Source organism: Lepidochelys kempii, chromosome 1, assembly GCF_965140265.1.
Source record: "Lepidochelys kempii isolate rLepKem1 chromosome 1, rLepKem1.hap2, whole genome shotgun sequence".
NCBI classification, from domain to species: Eukaryota; Metazoa; Chordata; order Testudines; family Cheloniidae; genus Lepidochelys; species Lepidochelys kempii.
In genome coordinates this window covers 246,873,200-246,885,715 of record NC_133256.1, presented here as the reverse complement: position 1 = coordinate 246,885,715, position 12,516 = coordinate 246,873,200, and the positions used below count along the sequence as shown (strand labels likewise).

At 44.9% G+C, this 12,516-nt stretch overlaps 1 protein-coding gene and 1 long non-coding RNA gene across 7 annotated transcripts in view; one reads left to right on the top strand and one right to left on the bottom strand.

Annotated features, from left to right (window-relative positions):
• Positions 1-2,432: 2,432 nt before the first annotated feature.
• On the bottom strand, positions 2,433-5,080 carry LOC140906323 (uncharacterized). The gene is made up of 3 exons (XR_012157064.1): positions 4,983-5,080; positions 3,398-3,565; positions 2,433-3,124 (listed from the first exon to the last, which is right to left on the bottom strand). It is a non-coding gene; the product is annotated as an uncharacterized lncRNA (long non-coding RNA).
• A 6,674-nt stretch (positions 5,081-11,754) lies between these two features.
• AGK (acylglycerol kinase) overlaps positions 11,755-12,516 on the top strand; it is a 62,916-nt gene continuing 62,154 nt past the window's right edge. For 2 of the 6 annotated variants that reach the window (XR_012156046.1, XR_012156045.1), the window contains exon 1: positions 11,937-12,263. The gene's annotated coding sequence lies outside the window, so the exon portion shown is untranslated. Of the gene's footprint in view, positions 11,842-11,936; positions 12,264-12,516 lie in introns of those variants that run through there. The other 4 variants (XM_073322228.1, XM_073322256.1, XM_073322238.1 and 1 more) reach the window with 4 other exon arrangements.

The window sequence follows — 12,516 nt, the reverse complement described above, 5'->3', positions numbered from 1 at the left end:
AAAGCAAGTCACAAAGTTCCATGAAAGTGCCCTTACGCATGCGAAAGTTTCGCAGCCACGGGAATCATCCCAGACCTGCAACACTATGCGGTCCCACCAGTCTGTGCTTGTTTCCCGAGCCCAGAATCGACGTTCCACAGCATGAACCTGTCCCATTAGCACCATGATGCATGCATTGGCAGGGCCCATGCTTTCAGCGAAATCTGTGTCCATGTCCCGATCACTCACACAACCGTGTTGACGTCGCCTACTCGCCCGGTATCGCTTTGCCAGGTTCTGGTGCTGCATATACTGCTGGATAATGCGTGTGGTGTTTAGTGTGCTCCTAATTGCCAAAGTGATCTGAGCGGCTTCCATGCTTGCCTTGGTATGGCGTCCGCGCAGAAAAAATGTCTCCCCCTTTTGTCTCCTCCAACGATTGTCTGCCGTTGCTCTGACGGAGGGAGGGGCGACTGACGACACGGCTTACAGGGTTGGCTTACAGTGAGCTAAAATCAACAAAGGGGGTGGCTTTACATCAAGGAGTATTTCAGGCAGGACTTCACGAAGGGTTCCAATAAGAAATGGTGCACCTAAGTTATTGTTCTTATTGGAACAAGGAGGCTAGTCTGGCCTCTGATTGACACATGGCTAGATTTACCTCGCTGCACCTTCTCTGTGAGTGACTGCAGTGTGACCTAGAGGAATGAGTCCCCTAGACGGGGAGCGGGGGGAAGCAAATGAGTACAAAACAAATCTGGTCTATTTCTTGTTTTGATACATTCCATCTATCTTTTACATCTTTGGCTGGCAGCAGACGGTGCAGAAGGACTGCATGCCATCCACATCTCAGGGCTGCTTGGCAGAAGATGGTACAATACGACTGCTAGCCATCCTCATCTCTTGCCTGCCTGGCAGAAGATGGTACAATAGGACTGCTAGCAATCCCTATCGCCTGCCTGCTCACCATAATATGGTTCAATAGGACTGACTGCAGGACTAAAAAGAATGACTTGATCAAGTCACTCCAAATTTAGTCCCTGCACCCATGTCTGCCCAGGCGCTCCTGGCCGATGTGGCCAGGAGCACCTCGGACATGACGATGACGGCTACCAGTCCTATTGCACCGTCTGCTGTCACAAGGCAATGGGTTGCTGCTACTGTGTAGCAATGCAGTACCACGTCTGCCAGCACCCAGGAGACATACGGTGACAGTGAGCTGAGCGGGCTCCATGCTTGCCGTGGAATGGCGTCTGCACAGGTAACTCAGGAAAAAAGGCGTGAAACGATTGTCTGCCCTTGCTTTCACGGAGGGAGGGAGGGAACGGGGGCCTGACAATATGTACCCAGAACCACCCACGACAATGTTTTAGCCCCATCAGGCATTGGGATCTCAACCCAGAATTCCAATGGGCAGCGGAGACTGCAGGAACTGTGGGATAGCTACCCACAGTGCAACGCTCCGGAAGTCGACTCTAGCCTCGGTACTGTGGAAGCACTCCGCCGAGTTAATGCACTTAATGCACTTAGAGCATTTTCTGTGGGGACACACACACTCAAATGTATAAAACCGATTTCTAAAAAAATGACTTCTATAAATTCGACCTAATTTCATAGTGTAGACATACCCTGAGGAGCTCATCAATGTACCACCATTTCACAAGGAGAAACAAATGAAGACAACCAAAATAACAAGTCGAGAATTTGCCTGGCTTTTGGGTGAAGATGCAATTAATGCAATGGAAGAAAATCATTTTTCAAAGAACATCACACGGTCGCAGCCAAGAGGGTCCATTTCGAGAACAGCAACAAAGTAGGATGGATATCTTTGTAGGTGCAGTAAATGGTAACTGTTACTCTGAAACCTGCTTCAATTCTGTACAAGTTCGTATACTGCCCTCATCACCATAGTGCCTGAGCACCTTCCAGCAATGTATTAAGTGACATGAATATGACTAAACATTAATGGCAGAGTTGTATCCTTTAAATTGGATCCCAGACCACAATGCAATGTTACTTCAAAGAAAAAATGTATTAAGTAGCTAAAGAAACTGCACAGAATTCTAAAGCAATGATTGTTTCATATTGAGTACATAAATTCCCAATACAAAGTCAAATATCTTTTACTACTTGTTTTAAAAAACAGTGTCATGTAATAACTTTCCAGAAGGTAAATTCATCTGTACCACCAGTGTAATGACTCAAAACCTAACTGGCCATGAAAACAGGTACAAACATATTTTCAGTAAATGTCACAGAACTTACAGTCAAAGCAGAGTTGGAAGAATTCTTAGGTATCTTCCAAGGTGTCTGGAAGTAGACTATCACATTAAAACTGAAAAATCAGTAACTCCAGCAATCCATCCACCAAGAAAATTTCCATTTTCTCTCACACATTAAACAAACAAACAAACAAACAAAAGTTTATATTATGGAAAAAATGGGAGTTATTGAACAGGCAGAATAATCTAAACTGGGTTCATAGTAGTTGTAACTGAAAAGCCAAATGGATGTGCATTCATCAACATTATTTTAAAAGACATAAAATAAAACTATCTCATAAAAATTGTTGAAGTGGCAAGTAAGCTTTCCTAAGCAAAGAGAATTCTCGATATTAAATGCAAGACATGCATTTCAGCAGGGGTTGGATTGGTCCAACCTGAGTGACTCAGTGGGATGATCCTTTTCCCAGGTGGTTGTTCCTTATTCTCCAGAATATAAATCAAGTTAATTCTCATGCCCTTCTGATTGCAAAGATTTTTGCCAATAGGGAAAAAATTGGAGTGTGGGAGTGACTATTACAGTGATGGATTTACTCCTCTTGCTTTGAATTAAGATTAATAATGTTGCCCCCATCTCTGCCTAAGGATGGGAAGTAAAAATCTTGTCTTTGTAGAGTATTGGCACCAAATTTGGAAAAGGTGAAAGATCAAGCATATGCAAGAATGCACAGGACACATGGTCCAAGTTGTCAGAGACTTATCCAGTGGGGCTAATGTGATTTACACGACTGAGTCAAAACAAAATGAAAATTGAGATGTTCAGTGGAAAATCATCAGTGAATCTTTCCTTTTTCTTTTGGATTATGAGATGTTGCTGTTTGATTAACATTGTTCCAGGCGTTGTCCCATAGGTTCACAGGTCACTGGCTCAATACAAAATGAACGAATTGTTAATGATGTATTAGTTGTTTCCAAAGACTCTGATTAAAACAGTGTCATCTAGATATGGGGTGTAGACATGACTACATTAATGGCAGCCATGAGTTAAATATTGGGTCTGGATTTCTAATATTATAACTATCAATAATGTAGACTGAGATACAGATAATCAAAGTTCATGCTTTGGAATATAAGCTGATTGCCACAGGGATCAGCAACGAGGAAAAAACCTTAAATTCCCTCCCCCTTCCCCTTACCTGTACCGAGTTGCACAGTTGACCAGATGGATTATGGAGAAAAGGAGAAGTGCATTTTTCTCTGAAACATAAGGTATTAGTCACTGCAAGAGGCAAGATATCTGACTTGAAAAACCCATGGTTTCCTCCATCCATTCTGAATCATCCACTCTGGAGGCTCCTGAGATTCTATGTATGGAAGTGAAAATATTTGCTTGTTTGTTTAAGCCTGAGAGAAGTTAGCTATTTCCAAAGAGTTGGCCTATAGTTAACGCCCTTCCAAATGAACATTGTTTTAAAAGGCATTACAATCATGTGAGCAGTTCTGAAATCTGCTGTCTCTGTGTTAAACTAGTTTCTTTGAAGGCGTCCTTGCTACTCAGTCCATTCTGTGTTAATGATATACATTCAGATAGGAATAGACATATGGCCTTCGCCTTGGGCAGCTGGAGATTCCTAAAAGTAGGAATCAGTATCAGTTAATGACACTGACCTCCTTGGTAAAGTACTTTGAGATCTTCTGACGAATTAAGTATTATGATTATTAAAGAAGTAGTTTGGGATTCCTCTGTACACGGGAGACTCCAGAATGGGACTACACTCCATCAATGTTGGGGGTGTCAGAAGAGTTCCCTAGGGGACTCTTCCACCTGGTGTAAAGTAGGGCAGCCCTGTGGCAGCTCTAACTTATGCTGGGGGACAGCTGACCTGCAGCCTGCGCCAGGATCAGAAGAGGTGGGTTAGATCCACCTTTGCCTCCCTGCCCACCTCAGTTGTGCTGTGCCAGAGCTAAGGATGCAGGCCTGGACATTCTCTCTAATATCTAGGTGACATTCTGTCCAAAATATGGCTCATATGAGTGCAGAGACTTCTGAAATGAATCCCCATTTTAGGAATAGACCTGCTACAGGATTGCTATTTGGGTGATGCAATATAGCTGTTTAATGGCTTTCCAGTGTAATTCAAAAGCCATGAATATTTCCATGTTAACTTTTCCCTAGGGAAATAAAGAATACAATCTGAGAACCAGGGAATATTCCTGAGCCATGGGCTAGTATTGGGAGGGAGATGGCTGTGGGTCAAGTGGTTGTTATTTGCTGCAGTGCTGTGTCAGGAACATCCCTTCTAAATTTTTGGCTGGGGAAGGTAAAGAAATCCTCCCAGAACCTGTTTTTCTAGTACAAGAGCAAAAGGAGAGTGTGGAGGGGAAGGCGGAAATGTTATTCCCCGGCAGATTTTCTCTGAGTTGCCCAACCAAAACTCTGCCAGTGTAATTTAGATCATTCTCTAAGCCAGTGGAGCAGGCATTAATGATGGATGTGACTAGCCTGGGGACCAGCCGCCGCAGGCAGCATCAGAAATGAGGGCAAGGGAGCCCATCCTGAACCTTTTCTGATCTCGCAGTCCAGAAAACCACTCAGCCTGGCTTCGCTAACTGCCTCGTGCCTCCTCCCCCATCCCAGGCTGTGCCTTGTATTGGAAGGTGGAGGCTAGGGAAGAAAGGGTAACAAGCAGACCCAGCAGATGGATAGGCAGCATAGATAGCAGCATAGAAGCAGAAGGAGGATAGACACACAAAGTGAAAGACGTGAGGAGGGAAACCCACCAAAGGCACAAGTGTCTTGAGGGATCCTACCTCATGTAGGGAAAGACTGCTGCCTTCTGCAGCCCAGCCTGTTTCTATGGCTCAGCCATGATAGAAAGGCTCCAGCCTACCAAAGAGTATCGTAGCTGGAGGAATGTGTACGCTTACAAGGCCAGAGTTCCCTTCTAACAGCCTGAGCTAGAGAGCCACCTAGTGGGCCCTCTTCCAATCCTGAGAACAATTTTTGCTTCAATGAAAAGGGACTGGTCACCATATTCTAAACCAGGCCTGGTTTTAGAGATTCTGGTGGCCTGAATGAGACTTGATTACAATCCCCTAATTGGGTCGGAGACAATGGGAGAGTGTGAATCTGCAGTTTCTTCACCATCAAAAGGAAAGCTTGAGTGTTTTGTGTCAGAAGCAAGAAGCACTTCCTTTTCCCGACCAGCTGAACATTAGTAGTGTGCAGGGAGAGGAAGATAGTAACCAGGCACTCTGCTGCCTTTGTTTGGTTAAGAATATAGTTGTATTCTGGCCTATCAAGCATGCAACTCCTACTGACGGCTGCATTCGGCCTATTGGCAGTGCAGGTGGCTTTGTTTCCATTTCCGCCACTGAGAATCATGCAGGGAATTTGTTGAAGTACAGTCACCACTGAGTTGGAGGGAGCTCTGGTACTGGTGTAGGAGCTCTTGGTTGTAGCCCTAGAATGTCCCACCACCACCACACCCTTGCCTTGGCTGAAATTTTAGAGGTCAGGCTTTGGATTACCCAGCAAACTGGTAGTATGATACAGAGATCTCCATTTTCCATTGCTGCAAAGATGAAAGAAGAGAACAAACAGATAGGGATGGACATGTGAGTGCGAGGCTCACAGTCTTGGCTCTTCCAGTTACCTAAAGACACTCCTGTATGCACTGTGTATTTCTGGTGTAAGAACGAACTGGAGATTCAACATGGTGCAACTTAGTCGGCTACACTAGAATTACTCAATGAAGCTGCAATTCTCACTTTCCGCATGCAGCCCAGAATCAAGCTCAGGTCTGTTGCCTTCAGATCTTGAACTTGAACCTGTAGTGTTCAACAGTGACTTTTAGTGAAATTTGGGTTTATAACTCATGGTGCTTTTGAAAATGTCACCCAAAATTACATATCAACTGATGAATTCAATGGCCTATATGAAACAAGAAGGTAACTTCAGTCCCATTCTCAGTGGACAGGTCCAGGTCACAGCCTACCACCACATCTGAATTAGTGCCCTAATTGGTGGTCTTAGGACAGATTAAAGGCAGGTCTACACTACAGCAGGGGATGCTCTGAGATCGATCCACCAGCGGTCGATTTAACGGGTCTAGTAAAGACCTGCCAAATCGACTGCAGATCGTTCTCCAGTCAACCCCTGTACTCTACCCCTGATGAGAAGCGTAAGTTAAGTCGACGGGAGATTTTCTCCTGTCAACCCGCCATGGTGTAGACCCTGTGGTAACTTGACCTAAGGTACGTCGGCTATTACACGTTATTCATGTAGCTGGAGTTGTGTAGCGTAGGTCGACTTACCGCGGTAGCGTAGACATAGCCTCAGAGTAAAAAGCCATGAAGACTGAACTACTCTGCCCTGTGTGGGTGAGCAACTGAAGGACATTGGCCAGGTAGCGGGGAGAAGCTTTCCATTGCCTGTGCTCCTGCTGAAGCTTCTGCATGGCTAAAGAGAGGAATCAAGATATAGAGCTCTTAGTCAAGCATCTTTGACATGCAGTGAATTTACGTAAGCTAAAAACAAAGATGTCCTAGAGGCAGTGTCATATTTCTCAGGCTTCTTTCGCTGGCAAACTTGGCAGTGGTAGTGCAGGCAGACTGGTAGGATGAGAAAAACATTGTCCTTCAAATTGGGTCAGACCTGAGTAACTGGGGATGAGGCATCACCCTACAGTTGCAAACAATTTGTGGGCTAATTTCAGCTGATACATCTCAAGCTCCCATAACAAGCATTTTGACAGTTAGGCCAATCTTTTGAACATTGACTCCCTCCAAACTACATAAACCCTCCCAACAATCAGACAAGAAGAAAACATTTATTTCAGCTTCCTTCAGTCTGCAAATGCAGAACTGTTTTGCTTAGATTTAAAAAAATGACTACAGTATAGAATCCAGAGGGTGTTTTAGATTGACCCTTTACCTTGTCTTCCACTGCACCTGCTGTGCTACCAATAGCCTTTAACATTATATGAAAAATAATTGAATACTTGGAAGAAGGTACTTAGTATATTCAGCGGCACAGTAGATGCGATCTACCTTTAGGGTGATCAGATGTTCACAGCCAAAAAATAGGACATGTATTTTTGCCAGGAGGGATTTCAGCAAGGACTCTGCATCAGTACATAAGCAAAGCCAGATAGTAAGGCAAGTGTAAAATCTTTTGTTTTCTTTAGTGTTACTAGTGGCTACAGCTCACTTGAAAGCGTCATCTAGAATTTCTAAGCCAGATTCTCAGCTACTGTAAGTCTGCACAATATCATTAAAATCCACTGATTTACACCATCTGAGGATCTTGCTTCCCATGTGATTACATTAAACAGAAAGCATCTAGCTGAAAGCTAACTTTAAGTAGATACAAAGACCGATTTTGCTACTGTAGTGTCCCACTAACCTTATGGAAAGGCCCTTTTGCAATTTTATTCTAAACCCTTTTCCCCAGTGTTATTCCAAACCCTATTTTAAGGTGTTGATCGGTGCTTAACTTGTAAAGAAAGAGGTCCCAGGGCTCAAGCAATTTTTTACATTCATAACTGATGCAGCAATCCCAGAGGTGCTGGGCTACAAACTGCCAAGCCTAGGGGTGCTGGGGCTCAGCACTGGTGTTGATAGACAATTATTCTTTGAACTAAATTTCTCAAGCTTACATTCAGCCCAGAGGTGTTTTCCTGTGCATGAACTTTGATATATTTCCATTTGGCCATTTCAGAGATCCCCAAGCATAGAAAATGCTTCAGACATTAACCATTTTCCAGATTGTTTTGGGTGGGTGTTTACATACTCAAAAATGGCTTTATTTTAAAAGTGTACACTTGCCATGGCAGAAGTCTTCAATAAGCAAACGGGGACTTGATATGTTTGAAGAGATTTGCCGAGGAAATAAAATTGTAAGTATTTGCCAGTTATTTCTGACACATCATAAAGTGTCCCTGCATTTTAAAAAGTTATAACTGCATATTATACTTTCACAAAATAGGGAGAATGGGAGTGTTAAAAAAGGACAATTGGCCACGCTGCCTTAAGACAGGCAAAAAATAGGACAATCCTACAAAAAGTAGGGCATTCAGTCATCCTATTCTACCTGGATATAACTGGAACATTCAGCAGCACTCCAAGTATGACTCTGTAAGCAGTGACTGAAAAAAGATGTTGGGGTTTTGGTGGATAATCAGCTGAACATGAGCCAGCAGCGTGACACTGTGGCCAAAAGGGCTAATGCAATCCTTGGATGCATAAACAGGGGAATCTTGAATAGAAGTAGAGAGGTGATTTTATCCTGTATTTGGCACTGCTGTGACCGCTGCTGGAATACTGTGTCCAGTTCTGGTGCCCACCATTCAAGAACGATGGTGATACATTGGAAAGGGTTCAGAGAAGAGCCATGAGAATGATAAAAGGATTTGAAAACATGCCCTATAGTGATAGACGCAAAGAGCTCAATATGTTTAGCTTAACAAAGAGAAGGTTATGGGATGACTTGATTACAGTCTGTAAGTATCTATATGTGGAATAAATATTTAATAACAGGCTCTTCAGTCTAGCTGGCAGACAAAGGTGTACCATGATACCAGGGCTAGAAGCTGAAGCTAGACAAATTCAGACTGTAAATAAGGCATAAATTTTTAAGAGAGAGAGTAATTAGCCATTGGAACAATTTCCCGAGGGTCATGGCGAATTCTCCATCACTGACAATTTTTAAATCAAGTTTGGATGTTTTTCTAAAAGATCTGCTCTAAGAATTATTTTGGGGAAATTCCATGGCCTGTGCTATACAGGAGGTCAGACTACATGATCACAATGGTCCCTTCTGGCCTTGGAATTTATGAATCTATGAATGAGTGGACATATTTAGAACAGTTAACAACACAACAGGTGCATTATACAGAGAAATAGCTGGAACATTTAGCAGCAAAGGACGTTTGTTGCATCAGGATGTACCTGGAATATTCATAAGCAGTTAATCAAACCAAAACAGACCTTTTATTCCAGAGAGAATTTGTTCCAGAGCATAAAATGAAACATTAGATATCTCACAGCAGGGGAAAGAACCCATAGGTTTTGGTCTATTTTCTGTACACCAAAATGCTAAGGACGGAATGCCCCCTGGATTCTCCCCTACGTCACCTCCATGACAGGCTTCTTGAATAGCCAAAGACCTATGACCGCATCATCATTTGCGTTGTCCCCAGCACGTAAGAGGAATGAAAGTTATATTGTACCTGGGAGCTGGAAAAGCAGTGGAGGAAATGACTCCCTTCTCCCAAGAGGCATAAGACCCCCAGGATTTGGCCTGTCGAAAAAACAGTTACTCCTAGAAGTTGTACCAGCAGCAGCTACATTTGCTGTAGTAGGGGCAAGTATGTGCCACCTGGTGCCTTTAAAGCCTCTGCACCCCTATCACATTTTGCTCATTTGTTCCTGGATATACATGATGACCTTATGAGCACAGGAGGAGTCAGATAGCAGATGGACTAAACAGACATCATGTTCATGTTCTTATGCATGAGAAACACTGCCAGCTATTTGTTCATGCAGGCTGTTTGACTGGACAGGGCAGAGAAAGAATGGGAGAGGCCCTTGTAGCCCTGGGAGTCTCTGTTATCAGACAAAGACGATTTGTACTGAGGCATAGGACTGATTTTCAGGGACAAGTGTGGAGGGTATCTAGGATGACTTGCCCAGGAATGTCATGTGTGTGAGAGTGAGGGTCAGATAGTGGGTTGGAGGATGGTTAGTGAAGAAGACTGGGGTGAGTGAAAGCCGGGTAAGGGATACTTTGCCCTGGAAGAGGATTTTAGCAAGTGGACGAGATTTGTACATATTGGGGAACATATACGTAAGAGGACATATGCATGACAACTAAGTGAGCACAGAATAGTGAAGTATCTTGCCTAGGGTCACACAGTGAGTCGGCAGTGGAGCTGGTATAGAACCCAGGTTTCCTGATTCCCAGTTCAGGGCTCAGTTCACACAGTAACCCACTGAAAAAAACCTTTATTCATAAATTCCAAGGCCAGGTGGGACCATTGTGATCATCTAGTCTGACCTCCTGTATTACAGACCAGAGAACATCCCCAAAATAATTCCAAGATCATACCTTTTAGAATCAGTCCTCATTTAAAAATTGTCAGTGATGGAGAATCCACCACAATCCTTGGTAAATTGTTCCAATGGTTAATTATTCTCATTTTTTTAAATGTATGCCTTATTTCCAGTCTGAATTTGTCTTGCTTCAACTTCCACCCATTGGATCATGTTACACCTTTCTCTGCTATACTGAAGAGCCCATTATTAAATATTTGTTCCCTGTGTAGATACTTATAGATTGTAATCAAATCACCCCGTAACCTTCTCTTTGTTAAGTTAAATAGACTAAGCTCTTTGAGTTTATCACTGTATGACATGTTTTCTAATCTTTTAATCATTTTCATGGCTCTTCTCTGAACCCTTTTCAATTTATCAACATCATTCTTGAATTGTGGGTGCCAGAACTGGACACAGTATTCCAGCAGCGGTTGCACCAGTGTCAAATACGGAAGTAAAATAACCTCTCTACTCCTACTCAAGATTCATGTTTATGCACCCCAGGATCACATTAGTTCTTTTGACCACAGCATCACACTGTAGCTCATGATCAGCTGATTATCCACCAAAGCCCTCAAATCTTTTTCGTAGTCATTGCTTCCCAGGATAGAGTCCCCCATTCTGTAAGTATGGCCTACTTTCTTTGTTCCTAGATGTATACATGTACATCTAGCCATATTAAAACATACATTGTTTGCTTGCACCAACTTTACCAAGCGATCCAGGAGAGACTTTAAACACTACCTTAAAATTAGTCCCCAAAGAGTATCCCATTATTAAATGAGTGAGTCATGGAGCAAGATATGTATAAAGGAAGGGAGCGGAGGGCTAGTCCCCATTACAGTTGCAGTATTATTTCATTTTATTTCTCAGAAAAGTGATTCTATTTCAATTAATTTTATTGGGGTTGTATAGCTTGCAGGTGGGCCCAATTCATCCAGCTCCGGTCAAATTAGTGGGACTGTGTTGCCAACTCTGACAATTTTATTATGAGTCTATCACAGTGCTTAATTTGTGCAAGGGTTTGCCAAGGCTGAGCCTCAGCACCTCAAGGCTTGGCAATTCATAGCCCTGCTACCTTTGGGGTTGCCGTGTCAGATATGAAAGTAAAAAAATTGCTTGAGCCCTGGCACCTTTCATTACAAATTAAGCATGGCTCTAGCGACATTTAGTATTCTTTTTAGAGCCTCACCTCTTAGAGGCCTGTGAGTATGTGAAAATCTCAGCTATCATTAACAACAACAAAAATACAAGTTACTAGCCCTCATGGGAGAGGGGCAAAGCTGGAAAACAGGAACGCTAAATGATCAAAAACCAGGAGGCAAATAAAAAGAACCCCACCTTGTATTATATTTTAAATTCTCGTGATTTTTAAGCCAATCTCGAGATATGTTGGGGCTTGCCTCACAATTTTTTTTGCGTGCTTGGCATCAGCATTAGCGAGGGGATCAGCTGCTTTTCAAGGCCACCCAGGATATACCCCTATGAAAAAAGGAGGAGAGCGGTTATTGTTGGGGGACCCGGCACCAGAAGGTGGTGTGCGGTAAGTCATAGGCACAGCTCGGAAACCAGGAAAGGTGAAATCCTGCCGCTTCCCCCATTGAAGTCAAGGGCAAACCCGGCACTGACCAGCCCAGACGGGCCCCCCCCCAGAAGCGCTGGAGCCGGCCAAGCGCCTGGCTGGCGGCAGCGCCCGAACGCACCAGCGCGGTGCAGGAGGCTGGGCCCCATAAGGGCGCCCCTTAACACAGGCCCGAGGGCCGGAGTCAGCCCAGCCCAGCGCCCCGCTGACCCTTCCCGCGGCCCCGCCAGGCCGGCGCGGGGCGGAACCGAGCGCCGCGGGAGCTGTTTCCAGTGGGGACCGTGCTCGGGCGGCAGCAGGAAGGAGGCTGCGGCGTGTGCGGGGGCTGCGGGGACCCGGGCCCGGCTGCGCGTCCGAAGCCCCCGCCAGGCAGAGGCTGCAGGGTGAGAGGGGGCGGCAGGGCAGGTGGGGGGAGAGAGGCGGCAGGGGGGCAGGCATGGGGCGCAGAGGCTGCAGGGGGCAGGGCAGGCATGGGGCGCAGAGACTGCAGGGGGCAGGGCAGGCGGGGGGAGAGAGGCTGCGGGGGGGCAGGGTAGGCATGCATGGGGCGCAGAGGCTGCAGGGGGAGAGAGGCTGCAGGGGGGCAGGGCAGGCAGGGGGGAGAGAGGCTGTAGGGGGCAGGGCAGGCATGCATGG